Raw genomic sequence first — 24,161 nt, 5'->3', positions numbered from 1 at the left:
GTCACCCAAGATTCCAAAATCATTTTTATTTCATATTTGTGGGCGGATCACGAATACACTGTTTTACATTTAGTACGAAATATTTAGACTATGAAGAAATTAGTGGAATGGGAAAGTGGGAGTGCGAATCAGGATCCCCACACATTAGAAGTAAGCACGATAAATGATATGGTTTAGCGTCCCTTCAGCGAGCACCCGTCGGGAATTGAGCCATGGCCAGAAAAATGTGTGCGCTTAGTTTTGAAAAGAATGCATTACAAAATTTCAGAAACTATGCCTGAGAATAATATGGTTCGATTCCCTTTGAAATCATTAGCGTCCCTTCAGCTTAACATAATATTCGAGCAACCGCCCGGGATTGAACATGGGCCAGAGGCGTGTACGTCAACCATTTAGCTTAGTTTTGAAAAGAATGTATGATAACGCATGAGAATATTAAATTTCAGAAAAGGCTTGACAGCGATCCGATGTGGGAAAGCAAACCCACCGAGGCTTGAACCAGGGACTTCCATATCCGAAGCATGTACGCTAACCGCTTAGCCACGAGTGTATGAATATGTGATTAAAAAGATTTACGCTATACAGATTTTGTTTTGACAATTACGTATGTGTAACGTTAATGTTCGGTGAATCTCTTCAACTTGCAAACGCATCATTTAAAGGTCGTTGTGAGTAGAAAAAAAAATGCTGACGCGTACTTTCTAACATCTCAGTACTGTTGAAACATTTATTCATTTCATGCATTCTTTTTATCACTATAGAATCGTAGGTCAGTTACATGCTGATGTAAAGATCTCGAGTTTGACGACAATAAAACACTCATTTCAGTAACATAATTATTTAAAAAAACTTTGATTTCTAGTACATGTGCTTTCATAATGAGATTCTGAACGTCACCGCCAGGGAATCAAACTCAGGACCTTTACATGAATTGCTTAGTTAAGAATTTATCATAAACGTTATGATTTCCTGTTTATCAGGTGATTAAGATTTTTCTTTCTTCTTTTCTTTTGTAGTAAATTCACGCTGCATAATTCCTTTTTCCATTACACATTTGTTTTACCGTACCTGTTTGTTTGTTTTCTCCTTTTATTAACATGGCCGAATCGGGTTTTACTGTTCGCAATGAAATCACTCGCCATTATAGACGATTTAACATTGAAGGCAGAATGCTCGAAATTCAATTCAACGCACCGCCCGTAGGAACCGATATCATACAGTATGTACACAATAGTTTCCAAGCAATGCTAGACCATTTGTTAGCCAATGTCGACGATGAGGCGATGGTTGGTTTATCGGTAATATCGCCACGGAATACGAATAAACCGTTTTGGGTGAGTTTTCGCCAAGCACGAAACTTGACACTGGAAACGATGTGGGCCTCATTCGAAAGAGTGTTACAAAGTAACAATGCATTTCTCCTGCACGAACCATTCACCGTGCATTTTCATCGTGTGGATATTCCACGTGGCTATGGCGGTTTGCGGCAAGGAGTACTTCAAAACGAAGAATTATTACGTTGCAAGCGAGGGATTGTACGTGTAAGAAATCAAGATTCAAGGTGCCTGGCGTACGCCCTTGTTATTGCTATTGGCCTGAAAAAATACAAGAATGTAGATGTAAAACGACATAAGCAATATAAAGATCAATCAAAATGTGTTGTGGACGGTGAAGTCGATGCGCTATGTGCAAATGCAGGAGTCAATTTGGATCATGGTGCCAGTGTAAATGAAATTCGACAATTCCAGACATACCTCAAAGAATATAAAATTACAGTGTATACTAGTTTCACAGGCCATGACATCATGTACGAGGGGCCCAACGACGAAAATCGCACTCCCATAAATTTGATTTGTTTAGCTGGACATTTTGACATCATTCAATCTTTAACTGCTTGTTTTGCAACCAATTTCTACTGTGAAGCGTGCCATAAAAAATACAGTGAACGTAACAGACATGTGAAAAATTGTCCTGTAACGTGCTCCAAATGTTTACAGAGACCTCTATGCGACAAGAACCAAACGCTGATATTATGCAACGACTGCAATCGGCAATTTTATGGGGAACAATGTTTTAACAATCATCGTAATATTGTATATCATCGTGGGGAACCTATATGCAAAATGGTGCAGCAATGTACTAGATGTTACAGAGTATATTCCTTTGTACGAAGTGGAGAACGACTTCATGATTGCAATGAGATCTTTTGCAATGTTTGTAAGAAGATTGTTCCAGGATCCCATCAATGTTTTATGCTTCCTGATCGACAATGCTTGAAACCTGGTGTTCCTTCACTCATGCACGCAAAGAAAGCCTTGTTGATATTCTATGATATAGAATCTATGCAGGACACGAATATTGGCGATAATACGTATGTACACATTCCAAATTTATTGGTTGCACAACAAGTATGTTATGTATGTGTTGAAAACAATAATATCCAGCAGTCTTGCAGTACGTGTGGTCAGCGCCAGCATATTTTCCAAGGAGAGGATCCAGTTTATGATTTTCTCCAGTACTTGCGGGAACGTCGTCCCAATATAAATAGGATTTTCTGCGTCGCGCACAACGCTAAGGGCTACGATGGACATTTCATTTTAAAGGCTATGGTCGAACAATGCCAATGGAGACCCGACGTCATATTAAATGGGACCAAGATACTGAGTTTAACCTTGAATAATCTGACGTTCATTGACTCGTTGAACTTCCTACCTATGGCATTAAGTAAATTGTCAAAAGCGTTCAATTTACCCGCAACCAAAGGCTACTTCCCGCATTTCTTCAACACCAAGGAGAATCAATCGTATATTGGACCACTTCCAGAAACGAAGTATTATGGTGCAGATGAAATGGCCGTCGAAGACAGAAACAAGTTCATGCAGTGGTACAACGATCATCGTAATGACACGTTTGATTTCCAGAAAGAAATTCTCAAGTATTGTATTCAAGATGTCAATGTACTGCGACAAGCATGCGTTTCGTTTATGACGTCATTTGAAACAGAAACCAAAGTGAATCCCTTCTTGGAGACGATCACGATTGCCAGTGCTTCTAATTTAGTATTCCGCCGGAATTTCCTCAAACCCAACACCATAGGAATTCTACCGGCACATGGCTATCGATGGAGAAGTACCCAATCGATCGCTGCAATGCAATGGCTGGCCTACATTGAAAAAACCGAAGAAAAACAAATCTTACATGCGGCCCGACAAAAAGAAGTGTTTATTGCGGGATTCCATGTTGATGGTTACTACCAAGATCCTGAGACGTTAGAGGAGCACGTCTACGAGCATGCCGGCTGTTTTTACCACGGGTGTAAAGTATGTTTTACTACAGGCCGTAATCAGCCCATCTATGGCAATCCAGAAGACACCATGGAATTCCGTTATGAACGAACGCAACGCAAAAATGCAAGACTGCGTGAATTGGGGTACATTGTACATGAAATGTGGGAGTGCGAATTTAATCAGTTCTTAAAACAAAATCCTGCAATGGCGACGTATCTGAAGAATCACCCGTACATGAACCGCAGACCATTAAATCCAAGAGATAGTTTTTTTGGAGGAAGGACCAATTGCGTGAAATTGTACCACCAAGTCGACGAAAAAGCGGGGGAAGTAATAAAATATTTCGATATTGTCTCGCTTTATCCTTACATCAATAAGTGTGCTAAATACCCTGTAGGCCATCCACGAATTTATCTACAGGGTGATGAAAATATACCACCAATAAATAAAGTCAATGGTCTAATCAAAATGACGATATTACCAAGTCGCCATCTTTATCATGGTCTCCTACCTTACCGATGTAACAAGAAACTACTGTTTCCACTGTGTGCTGCGTGTGCCGAAGAAATGAACCCAGACCCTACAGCAACGTGTACGCACAACGATCAGGAGCGGTGCCTCACTGGAACATGGGTATCATATGAAATCCAGAAAGCAGTAGAATTAGGATATCAACCAGTGGAAATTTTTGAAATTTGGGATTATGACATTGAACAATATGATCCCATCACGAAAACAGGTGGCTTGTTCACGGAATATATCAATACGTTTTTGAAATCAAAAATGGAAGCGTCTGGCTGGCCTAGTTCCTGTGTGACCGAAGAAGACAAATCAAAATTCATACAAACCGTCCTGGAGCGTGAAGGTATTGCATTAGATCCGTCCAAAATTGAAAATAATCCTACACGAAGAAGTTTATCTAAGCTTTGTCTTAATGCTCTTTGGGGAAAACTTTCGCAAAGATCAAACTTTAGCCAGACCACAATTATTGATCGGCCGGAAGAATTTTATGAAAAACTCACTTCCCCCGACATTAAACTCCATCAAATTGTACCCATCAATGATACGATGTTGTATGCGTTCTGGGAGTACAATGAACATGTGCCTGTTCAAAACCGAAACACCAATGTCGTGTTAGGTGCATTTACAACATGTCAGGCACGTCTGGAACTGTACAAGTACCTGGAAATGTTGCAGGAACGTGTTTTATATTTCGACACGGATTCTGTAATATTTACGGAGAAGCCCGGGGAGCCAACCATTGAACCTTCAACGTACTTGGGATGCTTATCGAATGAGATGGAGTCTTATGGACCACGAGCATACATCAAGACATTTGTCAGTGGAGGACCAAAAAATTACAGCCTAGAAATATACAATCCGGATACCAACGTCACCAGCTACATATGCAAAATTAGAGGATTTACATTAAATTACAATGCAGGACAACAATTAAATTTCAACACGCTAAAAGAAATGATTACAAATCAATGCCGTGGACAAGTCACCATCACTATCCCCCATAAGATATGCAGGACCAAAGACCATACCATCGTCACACGCAAAGAAGAAAAAATGTACAGTATCCAGTACACAAAACGTCGATTTAAAGAAATCAATTCCTACGATACGGTTCCGTACGGGTACGTTAAAAAACAGAAGATGGAACTGGAAAAAGAAGATGAAGAAGAAAAAACTGTAAATACCCAATAAGGCCGCCATTTCTTTTTTCCTTTTCCTTTTTCCACTCCTTAACCACAAAGCAGCAACACCAAGAAGAAAATGAAGTACCCACAAGAGTTTATAAACCATCAACACAACCATCAGTGGAAGAAAATGCAGTCATCTCGTACCGAAGGAGGAACCTTGACCATAAAGGAGCAACACCTAGAAAAATGCAGTACCCAGAAAAAGTTCGTAATCATCCATCAGTGGATGAAATGTACCCGAGGAGGAAGATGAGCCTAAGCAGATCCATCATTTACGAGTAAGTTTTATTTCTCTCTTATCAATATTGACTCATTTTTATTGTTTCAGAAAAAAGAAATTCTTAAAGTAATCCGTCGTTTCTTCTTTTTCTTTCCAGGATACGGCTACAACATTCGAAGATGATGATACGTCCAATATATTCATTAAACTAGATCCTGTATTTATTATGTTAATAAACATGTATAGAAAGAGCACATACCTTTCGTTAAATACAACAAGTTGAAAAAAAATATGTTTTATTATTTCTTGAAACCCTGAACACTTATTTTCAAATCATGGTAATCTTGAAAATTTAAGGTGGAAAATATATTCAAGATTTGGTTTACATGATTTTGTTCGAAAAAATAATTAAAGAATTTTTTTAGTGTCCAAAATTTGATTTTTAATTTAGTTCGAAAAAATTTTTAATTTGAAAATTTTCAAATGTGGTTTACATCTTTAGTACGAAACTTATTTTTAAAAATTGGTTCGAAATTTTTTTAAAATTTTTAGTTCGAAAAATTTTGATTTGAAAATTTAGTTCGAAAGTTTTTAGTTTAAAATATTTTTTCGAAAAATTTTTAATTTTTTTTTAGTTCGAATTTTTTTGGGTTCGAAAATTTTTTGTTCGAAAATTTTTTGATTTGAAAATTTAGTTCGAAAGTTTTTAGTTTAAATTTTTTAGTTCGAATTTTTTTGAAATTTTTGTTTCAAAATTTTTTAGTTCGAAAATTTTTTGTTTGAAAATTTTTGTTTAAAATTTTTTAGTTCGAAAAACTTTTTAGTTTAAAATTTCTTGTACTCTGCGGAACCGTTTCGAAAAGAATCGGAGCAGTTTAGGTAGAAAAAAATCTGGCAACGCTGTTTCCATTAATGAAGCGCTTACTGAGCAATAAATCGCTTAAACTCACAACAATGTGTTATAAGAAATCTACAAGCGACACCTCTCTTTCACCATTGTTACTTCCAGAGACATAGGCTACTAATTCAAGGACAGGATCTCCATCAAGGTAAAAAAAGCTGGTAATCATCTTATCTGTCAAAGAGAACGATAATATTTAATGTAAACTTCAGTACAATATCATGATACCAAAAAAAAAAGGGTTATTTAAGGAGGAGGTTGAGCCCTCCATGGGAACTTTAAGGATAACCATAAAAGGGAACAAAATTCTAAAATCCAGGATCACCGACATATCGCTCTATATTTCACTCATGGGGTGTGTGGCGGGTCTAAGATCATGTGACCTCTGTCGGCCAATCAGCATCGAGGTACCAAAACACTCATCTTACTCGTAAAAAAAGGGAACGAATTTTAAAAATCCCAGGGCTTAAGATCACGTGACCTCTATCAACCAATCAGAATCGAGATACCAAAGTATACATCAGAAAGGACACCCTAATTTCAAAAATCCTAGGACCTAAAATCACGTGATCTCTATCATCCAATCAGAATCAAGGTACCAAAGCACTCATCTTACCCGTAAAAGGAAACGAATTAGTAATGGATTTCCCCGCAAGGGTAAAACATGACGTCATACCATGTGACCTGTTCAGCGTGTAGCGGGTCTAAGATCATGTATCGTAGTACCAAAGTACTCATCAAAGAGGATACCCAAATTTCAAAACCCAGGGTCTAAGATCATGTGACCGCTATCAACCAATCAAATTCAAGGTACAGGATTCATCTTACCCGTAAAAGGGAACGAATTTCAAATATCGCAGGGTCTAAAATCACGTGACAGCTATCAACCAATCAGAAACACACATCTTACCCGTAAAAGGGAACAAATTTCAAAAACCCCTGGTGAGGTCGGGGTGACTCATGACGTCATACCACGTGACCTGAAAATTTGAATTTCCCGCGTGGGCGGGGCCTAACGTCACGTGACCTCTCTCAGCCAATCAGAATCGAGGAATTTTTGCTGACTCAGTTCGCCATACGTCGACCCCTACTACTTACAATTAGTTGTACATTCCAACATGGCATGTTAGTTTGAGATACGATGTATTAAATAAGTAATCATACTATAATGGTTCCATCTAGCATCATTTTTATTTTAAATATGTTTCTTTAAGAGTAACGTCCGTTTAACAGAAAAAAAAATGTATTCATTCCGGAAATCAAATCTATTTTGTCTAGTTGTTCTAAACATTGTGAGAAGTAATACCTACGTCTTTATAATCAGCAAAAACTAGTACCTACGTAAATAAGTATTGCTGGTATAATATACCAAGGCAAGAAGTACCTCCAGTAAAACGGCTTCTTTGATAAACCAGGTAACACTCGCCTAAGCAATTCATACTTCCTCTCGATATCAAAACAAATTTAAGTTGTCTGTACGTCAAAAATGGTTTGATGTTAAAACAATAAACAACACTCCATAGTGGATACTTATTGCCTAGGCAATTTATACCCCCTTCCATCTTTTAACAAATGCAAGTTGGCGGTACATCAATGTTGACTTAATGTTAGTATAATAAAAAATCAATCTATATATGGTGATACTTATTGCTTAGGCAATTTACATCCTCTGCCATATTTCAACAAATGCAAGTTGGCTAATTATGAAACGTGGCTTAACATTAACAAATACACAACACTCCATAGGGCGTACTTATTGCCTAGGCAATTCGTACTCCCTTCCATATTTCAATAAATACAACTTGATGGTACACCGAAGGTGGTTTAATAGGGCAAGATGGGGTAACAAGAAACACTTAGGATAATAAGAGACAAAAGTAGTTTCAAATTTTAACAGTTTTCAAGTTACATTTCTGATTCTTTGTGTTTACCTACTTTGTTACCTGACAACACAATAGAAAATTATTTTATTTCTTTATAATGTACAGGAAGACTGCAATTTTTTTTAAAAAAAAAATCAGTTGTTGTCTCTTATTAATCCGTATGGGGTAATAACAGACGCTGCTCAGATTTCATTCATACTGTGCCTTGTTATTAAACTGGGTGGGGGGGGGATGATACAAAGGATATATCTAAAATGTATTTTATTTGCACTAGGCCTACCTTTTTACACGTTTTTAGTCTGGCTACTTTTCTCTCAATTGCCATGTAAAAATAAGATTAGTGAAAATCTTACTTGAAAGTTGGATGCTTTTAATTACAAACTATACCCATTACAGCCTTTCATAATTTTAAAGTTCTAACTCATTCTGAACATTTTGAAAAATGAAATGAAATCTTTGAATTTTACGTCCCGCGGTTATGCCAGTTAGGCTAAAGGAGACGGTGATGACGAGTAATGAATGAAATAGTGAAATGAAGAAAGTGGGAGGAAACGGGAGAAACCCGAGAAAACCCACGCACACGGTTTTTGTCCACCACAAAGTTCACTTCTGCAAAAACTCAATCGCGTAAGGGTGGCTAAAGACATGCTAGAGTGAGTTAATTCTGACTCCACATTCGTAACTGGTGATGAGATATGGGTGTATGAGTTTGACATGCAAACCAGTCAACAAGCTTCGGAATGGCGCCTGTCAGCTGAGCCGAAAACGGAAAAAGCACGTCAAGCTTGTTCAAAAGTCAAGGTGATGTTGACATTTTTTTTTTTCGATTAACGGGGTGTTGTGCACTCGGAATTTTTGCCAGAAGATGGAACAGTAAATAAAGAATATTATCTAAGCGTTATGCTGCGTATAAGAGAACACATTCGTCCAAAACGACCAGATTTGTGGAAAGAAAACTCATAGATTTTGCACCACGCTAACGTACTATCTCACAATTCTATCATTGTCAACGAATTTCTGGTCAAAACTCAACAAATCTTATCAAAAAACACCATATTCCGCTGATCTGGCTCCAGCCGACGTTTTTTTTTCTTTTTCCAAAATTCATATTACCTTTTCTAGGCACCCATTTTCAGTCAATAGAAGACATCAAAGGGAATTTGCGGCGTGTACTGAAGTAGATTCTGGAAAATGCGTTTCAAAAGTGTTTCGATAATTAGATTATTCGGTGACATAAGTGTATTATTTTGAAAGGGACCTACTTGGAAGGCAATACAATAAATTTGGATAAATAATGCATATTTTTTGTTTCATTGACCAATTCCCGATACTTTCTTGACAGAATGTACTTAAGAGCCTGACTTACTATAGTGCGTCCAGTAAGAGAACGTCTCTGACAGTTCGCAGTGACATTGCCACTACTCGCGTGTCAAGTTTTTTTTTCTTTCGGTGCAACTGTAGTGGCAATTTAATTAATGGTATAAGACAGAGTGATCGTGGTTGGTAACACTGGTATCAAAGTAGGGGCTCCAATGTCCCACCGCATGTGGTAAGAAACGTCAGAGACCGTCTCTTTTGGCCGTGCTATAAAAATAATACAAAATTTACCATTTTTCTGTTGCTTGTTTATTCATAAGTGAAAGTAGATAATGAAATGCAACTTACCACAGTCACAGATAATGTTATTCTACAACAGAGAACATGATAAATTTTTAGTGTTGCCACCCGTAGAAATTACAGTGTTACCAGAATAACAAATTCCCTCAAAATCTGCGTTAAGACAGCGACTAGAGGAACGAACTCAAGTGCATTTGATTACCCATCATGTTTTGGCATCCTGTGAACATTTTTTAAATAACACTTATTATTTAATTTTAATAACTCTAAGTTAAAATTATTTTGTTTATTGCAAACTAAATACAACTATTATTTGAAAAGTTGTTCACTGGATACCAAAAGAACATGATACATAATGAAATGCAATTGAGTTCATTCCTTTAGCCGCTGCCTTAACTTAGATTTTAAGGATGAATTGTTATTATTGTAATATCAAACAGTAATATCTATGGATGGCAACACTGGAAATTCTTCAGGTTCATATTTTCTGTTGTAGAATAACATTACTAAAGATTGTGGTAAGTTGCATTTCATTATCTCCTTTCACTTATGAATAAACAAACGAAAGAAAAATGGTAAATTTTGTATTATTTTTAGTATGTTATGTTCTTAAGACTGTGGTTTGAAACAGATACAAAAGCTAAATACAATAATAGTAAAAGTTAACAATCTTCGTTTCTCACATATTTATTATACTTACCTATAAACATCTAAATTAGGGATACGATAATACTTTCATTATACATTGAAACAAATATGCTTTCAATTGTGATCGTTTCAAAAATAAATTAATAATTCATTGTACCATTTATTTTCAGTACCAAGACATAGACCTACTATTCAACGTAGATTCTTAATCATACGTGTTCTTATCGAGAATCGAAACCTTCTACTCCATACGAAAGACACACTGTTAAAAATAATTTCTTAAATTTGAGAAATCGTTTCATATCTGTGCACCGAGAGAATATTTTCTTAGAAATGAGACTTGGAAATTCTCATTTATGAGGAAAGTAACAGTATATTTTCTCGTTTCGCTTTATACAACCTCATCTGTTTTTCTTCATTTCTCATTAATGAGAGTTTCAAACTTCTGTTTCTAAGAAAGGATATTCTCGGTATACAGATAAGAAACGGTTTCTCAAATTTAAGAAAGTATTTTTAACAGTGCACATTTGCAAACTGTATATCCACGAAGAAACTATTCCGCAAACCTAGCGGGGAACGAATTTACTGAATCCGCGTGTTTATCCATCGTAAAAATTCTCTACATGACTTGACAATTGACTATTCTGTGCTTATTGTTATTTTCTAATTTTGAGTTACAGTTGTTTGAGCTACACTTACGTATTTGTCTGTGGCTTCGCATATTTGCATTCACAAAGAATATGCTTTAGTTCCCTAAATGCTTGAAAGAAAAAGTTACGTGAGCATACATCAGGTAAACTCTGAAATTATAAAAGTATTCTAACAAAGGAATTTTTACTTCTTAACAATAACTGTAATACGGCATAAGACTCGCAAACAATGGTTTGGAATATTTTATTGTGGATCCTTGTCATGAGTCATTGTTTTCTTTGCGTATATACACAAGAAGCGGAATAAATCCATCCCACTTCCCACGTCAGCATAACCATAGAGCTTAGGATCCACTCCATTTTCTCTTTTCCTGTGGTCCCACGTATCGACCGAAAGGATTCTTTATCAGCCACGAAACGCGTGTGTCTACATTATACGTAAGGGCAGGTGCTTAAAAGGCTGTTTTGTGAGTCAGAGCTAGGACAGAACACGTGAGAAATTACAACTAACATTAGCATCGTGACTTACGCTATGTTGCCAAATCTGCCATAGACATCAATCAAGGTTGCAAACTCTATATTAAAATAACTAAATGTTTTGCTCGGTAATTTCTCATTCGTATACAGGAATAAATGCCCATATTTTCCTATTATTTTAATTAGTATTAATTGGAAAGACATGTGGCTTCGTGATTACATTGAATAAAATAAATATCCTTCTCTAAACTTAGTAGATGCATTTATCTCACACCCTGTATTCATGTGTGATTGGTACATTGAATAACACTATATGTTGGTACCTACAAAAAAAAACCGTCCTAAAAATATCTCCTATCTAATCAATAGGCTTGCACTTGCAGACGAATCTCTGTCTTTTTTTCTCTCTCTACATGCATGTTCAGCACTGGCTTATGCAGAAATCTGCCCGTAACAGGATGAGGGCAATTATTTCCCCAACATACACGAGACCGAACTAAAGGGAATAATTTGCCAGCAGGGATGAGTTGATAAGAATAGGAAAGGGGGACAGTGACAGTTTGTTCATCGTGCACTGGGAATAATTGTATCGTCGTTATCAGCAAGTGAATATAATTTGAGAGTAACACAGAATAATACTACTGGTTTCAGAGTGGAAAGAGGGGGTTTGGATCGCTTATTAGAACTGCAGAAGATTTCACATATGATTCACTGAAATATAAATCTCTGAGAGAGAGTCAGTGTGAGGGGTGAATTGGAAGGGGAGAGAGTCTGTATGTTGGGCAGTTACGGCTTCATAACAAAGGTGAGCAGATAGAGCGTGACAAATAACAGAACGCACGACAAAGAGACATCACTGAGAAAGAGGCTATGTAGATACCAGTGTGCAAGAACAAGTAAAATAATAAAACAAAGCTACTGTAATATTAAACGCTGGCTAAATATTTTCGTAAGACGCGTAACAGCGTAGTGAATGAAGTTGGTATGTATCAACTAGTCAGCCCAGGTTCGATCAATGACAGGAGCGTTCTATCGTTGTTCCAATACGGCTCAGGGGTATATCCAGGTGCTATAATGTAGGAATCTGGCCGAAACGTACTACAGATTTCATTATCTCCTATATCTCCGCAGTTTGATAAAGTATGCAGCCTTACAACCCTACATATGGACTTAAACGATTATTCAGAATGGTTGGTGCATGGTTTGTGTTCAAAGGAACCATGTATAAAGCTATCTACAATATCACGTTATCGTTGATAGCTCTGGAAGACCCGATCATATCTCTGTGATTCTACAATATCCAGCCAAACACTTCCCGTATTTGGAGAGGGCGCTCTGTGAGTTGTGGTGGGAGTATTGACTGATAGCAATATAAGTGTCATTTCCAATAGTCACAATGGCGAGGTGAGCATCGTGTGTTTGTTGTGGAGGAGTATATACGTAATGGTGGTTCTGTGATTACCATTCAGCGGGTATTTCGCATTCGGTTCGAACTTGGTTCCGGATAGAAAAAACTATTCAAGTTTGACTATCAAACTTTAGAGTAACAGGTTCTGCACCGAGAAAAAATCGTCAGAAAATGTGGCGCTTGTGAGTTCGTCCATTCAGCAATATGCAAAGCGATCAGTAATTGTCACACAGCACCCTCTCCAAATTACGAAAGGTCTTTTTGCTCGACCCTGTATATGAACAATATATACAGCAATCGATTCAAAATGACGAAGTGAATCGACTAATACCAACTTTGGCCACTTGCGGAAAGTCATTTCTGGTTAGAGCCACACTTTGGTTTCCGAGGATGAGAATTTCTAGTGACCTCCACAGAAGTATATATATATATATGCACAACAATCATTAAGGGTGGCAAGACAAATCGATTTACACTAACTTGTTCAGGGCCCGGAAACCATGTTGTCACCTAAATGCAAAAGTGGTCAAAATTGACTCAATCGATTTGTTTCGTCTTCTTAAATCGATTTATATAGAACCGATATCTATTTACATAGAATCGAATGTATATTTCTATATATACGGTGTTCCAAAACAACACCGACAACGTTTGTGAGGTCATTCCTGACACCAAGATAAGATAAAAAGTATAGACCAACCTGGGTGCACAAATGCTTCCTCTCGGAGTTATAGGCTGTCGGAAACATGAAGAAATGAACTTTAAAGGTCCATAGCTCCAAAACTATGGACCTACCGTAGTCGGGTCAAGACTTCACTTAGGAACTAATATGTGCGCTACCCAAAAATGCATGTTTCGGAATCCTAAGGTACTCACGAAGCAATTGTTATAGAGATAGTTTAGCTACATGCATATAATTTGAAGTACTATCCAACCATCTCTATATAAATTGTTGCGGAATTGCCACAGGATTCTGAAACATGGATATTTGGATAGGCCACATACTAGCTCTTAAGTGAAGTCTTGATCCGATTACGATAGGTCTCATAGTTTTGGAGCTTTGGACGTCTAAATTTCATTTTTTTCATGTTTTCGGCTATCTATAACTTTGAAAAGAAGCATTTGTGCACCCAGGTTGGTCTATACTTTTCGTCTTATCTTGGTGTCAGGAATCATCTCTCAAACGTTGTCGGTGTTGTTTTGAAACACCCTGTAGATAACATTATCTGTATAGAACCACTACATTTGTCCTGGCCTCGGAAAATAAATTATTTCCGTTTTTGAAAATTATCCATACATTTTGCTACTTGTTCATGTTAATTTCTGAATTGTCTAGTTCTACTTTTACCTGCAATGTACTTTCGGTCACCTAAAATATAAAAGACTTTCCTATCTATTGATGCCATATTTAGACAATTCTCTCGAGACTAACAAATAAACAAAAACCTCAATGAGTCACCCAAAATAACAACAAAAATTTTGTGTTCTTTGTCATTTGTTATAAGAATGCTTCAAAGCAGGATATTTTTTTTCTTATGTCAAAAGTATGAACACAAAGATATACGCTATTGCATTAATTTTTCCGCTTCCTTTGTGTTTTAAATGAATTCTTTTGTCATGCTATTTAACAAAACACATTCAACTAGCAAATCATCCTTTTCCAAAACAACTGAATTATCTTATATTTGTTATGTTGTTCGTATTATATTTATTTATAATATACATGCTTTTTTGACAAAGAGAAACACAATGTGCATGTACAGTCATGTCCAAAATGATTGTCGCATATCTATAACTGTCTTCGTGTAAGAATATAAATTGATAATGAATTTGCAGGGTACGTTTAATACTGATACTATGTGTATAATCGGGAAATGTATATTTGTGGTAAATTTCATAGGAAAAGAATTATAAATACGAAAATTAGAATGAGCAAAACAAAATGTTGCTAAATGGACAAGAAAGTTTTATTTTCGTTATATTGTTCTTATTTACTGCTCTTTTGACTTAAAATTTGCCACATGCATATCTTTGCCGATTACCGTACACATATCTGCAAACAAAAAGCTGTTTGCGTACGTTTAGCTGATTTTTACGCTTCTGGGTGCACCGAAGTCGCAAATGACCCCCGTTTCCTCCTGGGACGTCAAGTGTTTGCACAATCGAAATGTAACGTGGTCAAACAGGTAGCTGGAAATCGCTAAATTGCAAATGCTTCACACGAAAATAAAAATGAACATGGAACATTACATGTATTTTTGCTCCCCAAAACATGAAAATACATGTATATTGGTCCGAATGGGGATCACTGACACACTTCCTAATGTGTCATGAATGAGAGTACGAGATTACAAAGAAAAACCAAAAATAATAAATCCGTTCGTAAAACGAATTTAGTCAGATTACATCTTAGATTTGTAAAACGTTGGTAAGTAGTTCTGGCTACACTGTTTGCTGCTCAAATACTACGAGAACTCGAGTACGCGGGGTTTTGTTGGCCCTGATATTAGAAAACTCATATCTGACAAAGACTTCATCAGTGTAATGACTCCAACTCAAAATGAGGCTTGATGTGCCTTTACTGTGGTCATCAAAAAATTTTTGGGAAACCGAAAGGACCCACAGTATAAGAAAATGGTGGAAAAAGTGTTGCACGCGTTCCGAAAACTTGGTTGCTCTATGATATTAAAACTCCATTTTCTCAACTCCCACCTTGAGTACTTCCCTAATAATATGGGAGCAGTGAGTGAAGAGCAGGGGGAGTGTTTCCATCAAAATATCAAAGAAATGAAACGACGGTATAAGGGGAACTGGAGTCTTACGATGATGGCAGACTACTGCTGGATGTTGTTTAGGGATCTTCCGGCAGCCACCTAGAAAAGGACAAGCTCCAAACGAAGTTTGACCTTTTAAAAAAAGACGATTTCACAATCAACCTGATTCAAGGTGGTATTACTTTTTTGTCTTCACGTGTGTGCGTGTTTCTGTACATTCATTTGTGTTACGCTGTTAATGGTATTTCTGTAAATCTCATATTTGTGTTCAACAATGACCACCCGTTTGTTCGAAACCCAGACGTCCTAGGACAAAACGGTTGTCATTCCTGAATTAAGCGCACCCCAACACATACGAATTAGTTAACTAAACCGAATCAGTTTAGTATTGTTTTATTTTTGCAGACCTGTGTTATACACATACTAACATTATAAGAAACACCGAACAAATTATATTCCTACAACAACATATTTATAGATGCGACAATAATTTTGAACATGAGTGCACCATACTTGAAACGTGGAGAATATTTATGAAATATGAACAAAATCATTCATTGTTAATTCCGAGAATATCATCAGAGAAAAATTCAACTCACATCAAGACCGAGAAATAGTAATTGATTATAACCAAACCATGTATTTATAAACCTTCTTTGTTTTACCATTGTGTAAAGGAGCAAGGATCTTATAAAATAGAGGATCTGCCCTTACAACAAAATCTTGAATCAGTTTGACGAAATCTTACGTCAGTTTCGCCACCCCTACTCTGCCTACTCAGCCCAATAGGATCGCAATGTTGTGAGCCAGCAATCATGGCGGAAACGAAAGTAGCCAATCAGACGATGGCAGATGAGTAGCCAATCAGACGTGCCGATGCTCGGTTGTTTTTTTGGCTTTATCGATTTAATAGGATGAAGATACATATGGGCAGATCCTCTATTTATAACATCCTTGTAAAGTAGGGATATATTTTTTCACGCCTAACCTAAGCCAACTGTTTACAAATTGATCACATGGTGAGGTGGTTAGATTTATATTGAAGTTGCACGACTTGAGTGTGACGTAATGTCACGTGGTATTATCATGGGGACAAAGTGGAATAAAGCGACCACTTCGGGGCTTCTAACCCTCTTCGCTCGCTGACGCTCGCTCAGCTGTGTTTCTAGTTGTAGGTAGATAACCTTTTTTAAACCAATAAAGTTGTGTGTGCAAAGTCTTTCCCTATCTTGATGCCTCCGACACCTCCCCCTCTCTAAGTCCCCACTTCCCCTTAAACCCCACGCTTCGTCAGGAGCCCATTTCTTACTGTCCTGTTGGTTTATAACATCATTGTTTATAAGTGCTATCAGGAATCACTAGGTAGATGGTGGAAAAAGCACGATTATGCATTATACAGACAAAAAAGCTTTCTTTGGGGCGGTTTTGAACCCACGCCACAAGCAACTTTCATTACTATGCCACCCACTAGCTAGCATGCTTGAGTACGAGGATCGACAGCAAGTGGCGTTTGATTTGTGCTATATTTATGCTACGTGGCGAGAATAGGATAACTCCAACCAATCAGAACCATGTATTTTGTGATTAAAATATATGCATATAATAATATTGCCTTAGTTTTATATCTTGAAAACCATCTAATTTCGTTTGGATTCTACAAATTACAGCTTTTGGGAGAAGTCACACAAAATAAATACAATAAATAATCTTATAGTTTCTAACCAAGGAAAACTTACCTAAATATATATATTTATTCTTGTGCATATTAGAATATTAGGGCAGTTTCCTCTCCTTACTTTGAAGCGATAAAGGTTTAATATTCAACTGACGGGAATCCCCTTAAGAACCGCCACTACTTTCTACCATTTGAAAGAAAAGTACCATTTTTCGCATTTTTATACGAGTTTTAGTTCCGGGGAAGAGTTTACATTTGAATTCTACTTGTGCACCTTGTGTGAAGTAGACATATACCATATGCTTTTTTTTTTCGTAAAGTATTTCGTCAATAGTTTTTGAAATAAAGGTTGTTTTTTTTTAAAAAAAGAATCTATTGTCCATCACCCTGAGGCACACAATAAGCGGCTTTGCTAAAAGAGGATATATATGAAGATCCCACAAAGAAAAAAAACGGAGAAAAGAAAGATAAAAGAAACAATACACAAGACGGAACGACGACCGATTTCCGGTTTATGAGGTACAAAAGAGGACATAACAGCCGGACAGGAAACAAGGAACAGCGTTACCGGACACAAAAATGTGGCATCTCTCTTTCTCCTGATCTATTTTTTATATATATACGCACGGTTACTTTTTTTCTTTTCAGGACAGGACAAAAATTGGGTTCTTCTGCAGCCTCTAAGTGGAAGATAAGGGATGAGGAACACACGTAAAGAAAAAAAAAATGGAAGACCAGCCTACATTCTTGAAGAAATACCATAGCTCAGTGTCTTTCAAGAGCTTTATATCTGCGTGACGTAAGGGATGGCAGAATGATACAGCACATGAAAGGGGGCGGTTTTGCCCTACTTTTCCCTGCATCCGCCCCTAATACTGTTCTTAAAGAATGTGAGTTTCCCTTTCGGAGAACCACAAAATGAATTTTACTACAATTCTTTCTTCCTTTGAGATCTGGAACCTAGTTGTAAAAGCTTTTATTAATGTTTATCTTTTTGGTTAATTGAAAACACGTGGAGTAACAACTGACGATATGATGAAAACAAGTACATCTTTGAGGACGATTATATTCGAGAAAATACGATAAAAGAACACCGTTTGTAGTTTAGAGTAAGTTTCTGAATTGTATTGATGGAAAATGTTCTAGTAATTTACTCATGATCTTTGCTTTTAAGAAATCTTGTTTATTAGGACTGTAAAATGTGGGGGGCAACTGTCCCCAAGGAAGTTCCCCGCCGTTCGAGTGGGGGCCCACTTTAAGACATGAAATTATAAATGAAGCATCAAACAAGTTTCACTACATTACATAAACAAAACAGCACATAAAAGGTAAATATTAAAAAAAAAAAAAATATGTCGTGGGCCCATTTCAGAAAAAAAAAAACATCTACTATTAGGAGCCCTAGAATTAATATTTATTTGTATAGCTTTGAGATTTGTGAATATTGTCCCCTTAATTAATTTGTCATGTATGGAACGGGCCCACAGGCTAGGGGAGCCCACAAAGAGCAACAGAAAGATGAAAAGAAGGGACCTATTTCTGAATTTTGAGGGAGGTTAAAAAACAAATTTTTCTAGGGGACCCAAATATTAATGCTTCCCCCTGAGAAAAATCTAAATTACGGCGCTGTTGTTTATGAAAATCTCGTTTATAAATTTACTTTGTTGGTGAGCCCATGTGGGACAAAAAATATCAAGAATTACTTAATGGAACACAGTCAATTTTCACTAGGTTATAGGAGTCTTGTTCATTGAAATAGAAAGTTTTTTGTCTATCGATAAAGCACGAATACAACTTTGACTTTTACGTCAAGAACTCATTCTGATATAATTCTTATCTATCCAATGGCATCTCTGGTGCCTTTTCCTTTCCAGAATCCAAATTGATCTTCTGCTAACCTCTCATCTATCTTACTCTCCAGCCGCATGTTCAATATGTGCGCTATAAGCTTCCCAGTGTAGAAAGTAAAGGCTAACCATTCTCCACTCAGGTAGATCTTGCTAATAAATGAAGTCAGTACTTTCATTTCAATGTCTCCTAATCTTTTGAGCAAATCTGATGGTATGTCCTCGTCTCCAGTGGCCTTCCTCCTTCGCATGTGCTTGATGGTTTACACTACTTTACTTTTCAATATTCTGGACCCATTTTCTTCATCATCCATCTCTTCTTCCCTTTCGATCACAATATATTTCTTGCAATTCTTTTGACCATACAGATCTTTTATGTATTCCTCCCAAATTCTAAGGATTCTTTGATGGTCAGTAACTACATGACCTCATTGATCTTCGATTCCGAACGTACGTATAATTTTGTTAGCTTTCCTCCCTAATTCTTCTGCTTTTTGATATATCAGATCCTATCTGCTGCGCCATTGACTTTCTTTGTCCGTCTCTCTTCTCAATTCATTATTCAGCCTTCTGTAATATGTGATATTTATGGTTCTCGCCCTCCTCTTCTTAAATATCGCTTCAGTTATCCATGGTTTTTAAGTGCTTTTTCCAACCTATCAATGTTATTGTGGAGTGTATTTAGTAGAATCTCTAACTTTTCCCCAACTATTTTCTACATTACCTACCGTATCGCTCATTGCACAGAAGCTTTCATCAATCTGTTCTTTCACATCATTGTCCACACTTCTTACTCACTCTTAAGTTCCATTTTCGATTTCTCCTCCCAGTTTTCTTATTGTCTTTAACCAGGTTTGCACTTCGATCACTAGATCGGAGATTGTGATCCGAATCAATGCTTGCTCCCGGTAGCGGCTTGACGTCTCGTACACTATTTAGGAAATGTTTCTTAACAAGAATGTAGAATTAGAATTATTACCAACGGACAACTATCTGTACAATATTATATCGTAAACGGTTTTCCGAGTTCTGGCAACAGTGATTTTCGGTTCTATGTTAGTAAGAGCTGAAGGGATCCTTTATGCGTGCTGAACTAAATGCTGCTCACTGACAGTACACGTTCGTGAGTTACATGTTAATTGACAATCACGACCATGGTTACCATTTAGATTACTATAACGGTCTAACAATCTAACAGTGGTTGAGATTTAGATCAGTAGACCTCGGAACTTCGTGAAGGTATAACACAAATGATTTCATGGTGCACATAGAATAAATATTTTTTTAGCCGCACAGTCGGATTAGCGGCACACCTTCAAAGAAACATCATTTTCGTAACCAGTCTCACTTAGTTCTGCAGAGCGATAATGAACATACAATATTAATAGAATATATCCCTATACTTCATTCAGAATTGTAGTCTCAATCGTATTTTTCTTAAATAAATACACGTACATTATAAATAAGTGTGTAATGGTCTTGCATGCTTTATTCAATACACAGTACCTGTTTCAACTGAGGTCACTGGAGCAGTTTGTGGTCGAAAATTTTGATTTTGTTGTGGTTGATTTCTTGTATTATCAACCGTATTGTGAATTTCTTTCACACCATTATAGAGTTGTTATAAACGATTATAAAGAATTATGGGGTTACAAAATGGTTTTATATATGTAACGGGTTATTTTAACCTACTTTTCCGTTATCAAGCTATGGCCGGGTCTTTTGGTGGTCGGTTAACAGTAACTCTATAGTTGTAGAATTGCAGAGAATAAGATTGAGACAAATACACTAGCACCTGTGGAAGGAAGCTGCGTAGTCAAGGGTTAAATAGAAAAATGGAAATTGAGAGATGCGTACATCTGTCATATGAATACTTTATATGAGTTTTCGCATCTATTCTTTAATTGTATGAAGGTGAAGCGTGTAGGGAAATATATCTTTTTATATATCACAGTAGGCAAATGAAAATATAAAATACTAAATTTAGATTTTGCGATCAATACCCATGTTGATATAAAAAAGTTTTATTTTCTATTTTTATGTCTATATTTATCTTGAATAAGATATACAAAAGAAGGAAAAGAGAAAGGAAGCAAATGGTAGAAACGACTCGGCGAAGCGACAAACGACGACATAAAATTGTCAGGAAGGAGAGCGATATTTTATACAGCTGGAGCGAGACAGGTTGTAGAACTACAATCATACGGGCTTCCGAGTGCTTTGCAGGGTTGCCTGCGATTTCAAATCTTCTCGTAACTATTTCATTCCAAGCTTAGCATATAGGCTACAGTAGTAAGGTATTCTTCATTACGTAATCTCAAAAGAATAACTGTAGCTTAGTGGTAGAGCATTCACTTTTAATGATTAAAGTCCCATGCTCGGACCCACGAATTGTGATTTTGTGGTTAGACACAATCCTTATTCAGAGTTTTCTCCGCTTTCAACCTTCTTTCATCAAAATATACTTGCATTTTTAATACGATGCTTTATATATGTGCAACAGTGGTATGTGAATCTAGAAACTTAAGTTTGGATTATTGCTATGCATTAACATTTTCCCACGAAGGAGAAACTTATGTTCCAAACACATGAATATTACATTATGAATTAAGTTATTCACTTTCATTGAATAGTATTCGAACAAGGAAGATTGAGAAGAGAAAACCGTCTATTGAGGGACGATTTTCTGAAAGCTTAAGAAACACGAGCTACATTCATATGTCGTGGTGGCAAGTTTGCTTTCATTTTTCTGCACATGTTTTCTTTTCCAATCTTAAATTTCTTTTCCATCCATCCTGTCCCAATACTATAATTCATATACCTTCTCACATTTTGACAGCGTATCACATTTCTACAGCAGAATAAGTGATTAAGTCTATTACAATTTGGAGTAAGTAGAAATATCGCCCACAGGCTGAAAGAAGCCAGGATGTTAAATACTGAACAAGTGAAACATCCATGTTCAATAGCGCGTACATAGCTTGCCTAACATTTTCCTATCTTCTTTTTTATTTTCAACCTATTGCCTATTTTACTTACATATAGATTTTCTTCTGTTTCCCATCTATAAATTGTTGTATACAGGGATATTAGTGGAGCATTAAATCAATATTCACTTCTGAAGTCAAAAATTGGTGGCCGTTGTTCACATTGGACAGATTTATCTTAATCTACTTCTCTACGTCTTTAAAACCATGTTGCTACTTAGAATTCATGAACAAAATTATAAATGATTAGTATTATAGTAAAATATAATAGAAAACTGTTAATTTGATATTATTTTAAATCATCCACATACTCATGGCTATTAAGCACCAAAATGCATCAAACCTCAACAGTTAAGTATTGGTTTGCTATAAAACCATGATGCTAATCATGAGTCTATTTGATTTCCTTACAAATCTACGAAATCATTTATTGCTCCGTGTAAGACTTTCCCGTGCTTCTTCATAGCAAAGAAAATATTAACAATAAATCTAACATTTTAGAACAACCTTCGGCATTACTCAAGTTAAGTAATAAATCAAGATATTAAAACATTTGCGGCTTTTTCACCAGCAGAAACATATATTCATCAGTAAGGGACGTCTATTGATTCCAACAATATATTCATGATGTAAAGGCAAGTGAATTCGTATGTAAGCAGGAAAGCTAAGTGTGGACTACACGAGTTTGGTTGCCACCATACTGCCACGTCAACTTCAGAATACTAGGACGTCCGCCAGAAAGTCCATGTGCAACAGATCAACAGATGACAATACAAAATATACATTCCCACGACCTATCTTCAAACAATACTTCAATATGATACTACTGTGTCTGTTGTTCCAAGGAAAACAAGCTATCTCCAGGAGATATACACCTCTGGTGACATTATATATTTAATGAAAATGAAGTCGAATGTCATGGATGTCGGACAATAATGTCGAATCCATTCAACAAAGCCCCTAAAAGAGTCCATCGCCGTGACGGTGGAAACATTAAGCAAGTTGTCGCCTTCAAAATCAAACACCACTGTAAGACGTTTGATCGAGTATGACACGAGAGCCCCACCTACAAACTGCACCAAAAAATTTCCCAGGGAATCTCATTTAATTTTTTTAATGTCATCGCACCTTTAAGATGAAAGACCACAATATCTTATCAACGTCATGTAAAAGCGAATGTTCCTCAAGGATCGTACCTCTCCCCAGTTTTATATTCATCTATATCGATAACCTACGAACCAAACACGCCTAATTTTACAGTCACCACATTCGAAGGTGATCTGGCAGCTTTTACGTAGATCGGTACCATCCACTATGCCCAACTACAGCTCGAGAGGCATTTCGAGCTTCTGGTAACTGGATGACCCAGATGGCGCATTGCCAGCAAGCACAAAAGACAGTCATAGTGAAATTAACTCACATACACTGTCACTTGCTTCTACATCTGTATGTGCACCGACACCCTCTTTAGCCGCAACCCGGAGCACAATATTGAGGTATCTGCTTAGACCTGAAACTACGACTCTAAGAACATATACAGAGGAGAGCAATAGGCTCCATGTAGCGTAGTGGCTAACTTTCTGGTCTGTTGTGCGAGCATTCTCAGGTTCGATTCCCAGTCGGAACACTCAGCCGTGAAAGCGTGTAAAAGTTTTCAGGCCAGTCACTTTTAGTGAGGTTTTCCTCATTCATACCAGGGAAATACTGGGATGATACCCCACTTAATAGTTCCAGGCTGCTTCCTTTCTCATCCCTTTCTTTTTCCCCAATTCCCGGACAGTATGATTGTAGAGGGATGTCATCTCTCGTATGTGAAGGGCTAACATGGCCATATACTGAAGCCTCATAAATATAATTCCTAATCTTAACCCCAGGGAGAGCAGCCAAAGCCAATAGTCATATATGGGATTCTCAGTGCAAGACTGTTCATTCAAGGAATCAACATTCGAACATACAACACGATAGTGCTGGTGCATTTTGCTCTATGCATCCTATCCTGGGTACCTCCCTTAGATCATGAAATGTAACTCTGCAAAGAGTTCAAAATTTAGCGGCTCGTATGATCACTGGTAACTCCA

This window comes from Thermobia domestica, chromosome 11 (genome assembly GCF_964235325.1).
Source record: "Thermobia domestica chromosome 11, izTheDome1.hap1.1, whole genome shotgun sequence".
Lineage (NCBI taxonomy): Eukaryota > Metazoa > Arthropoda > Insecta > Zygentoma > Lepismatidae > Thermobia > Thermobia domestica.
This window is presented reverse-complemented; position numbering follows the sequence as displayed.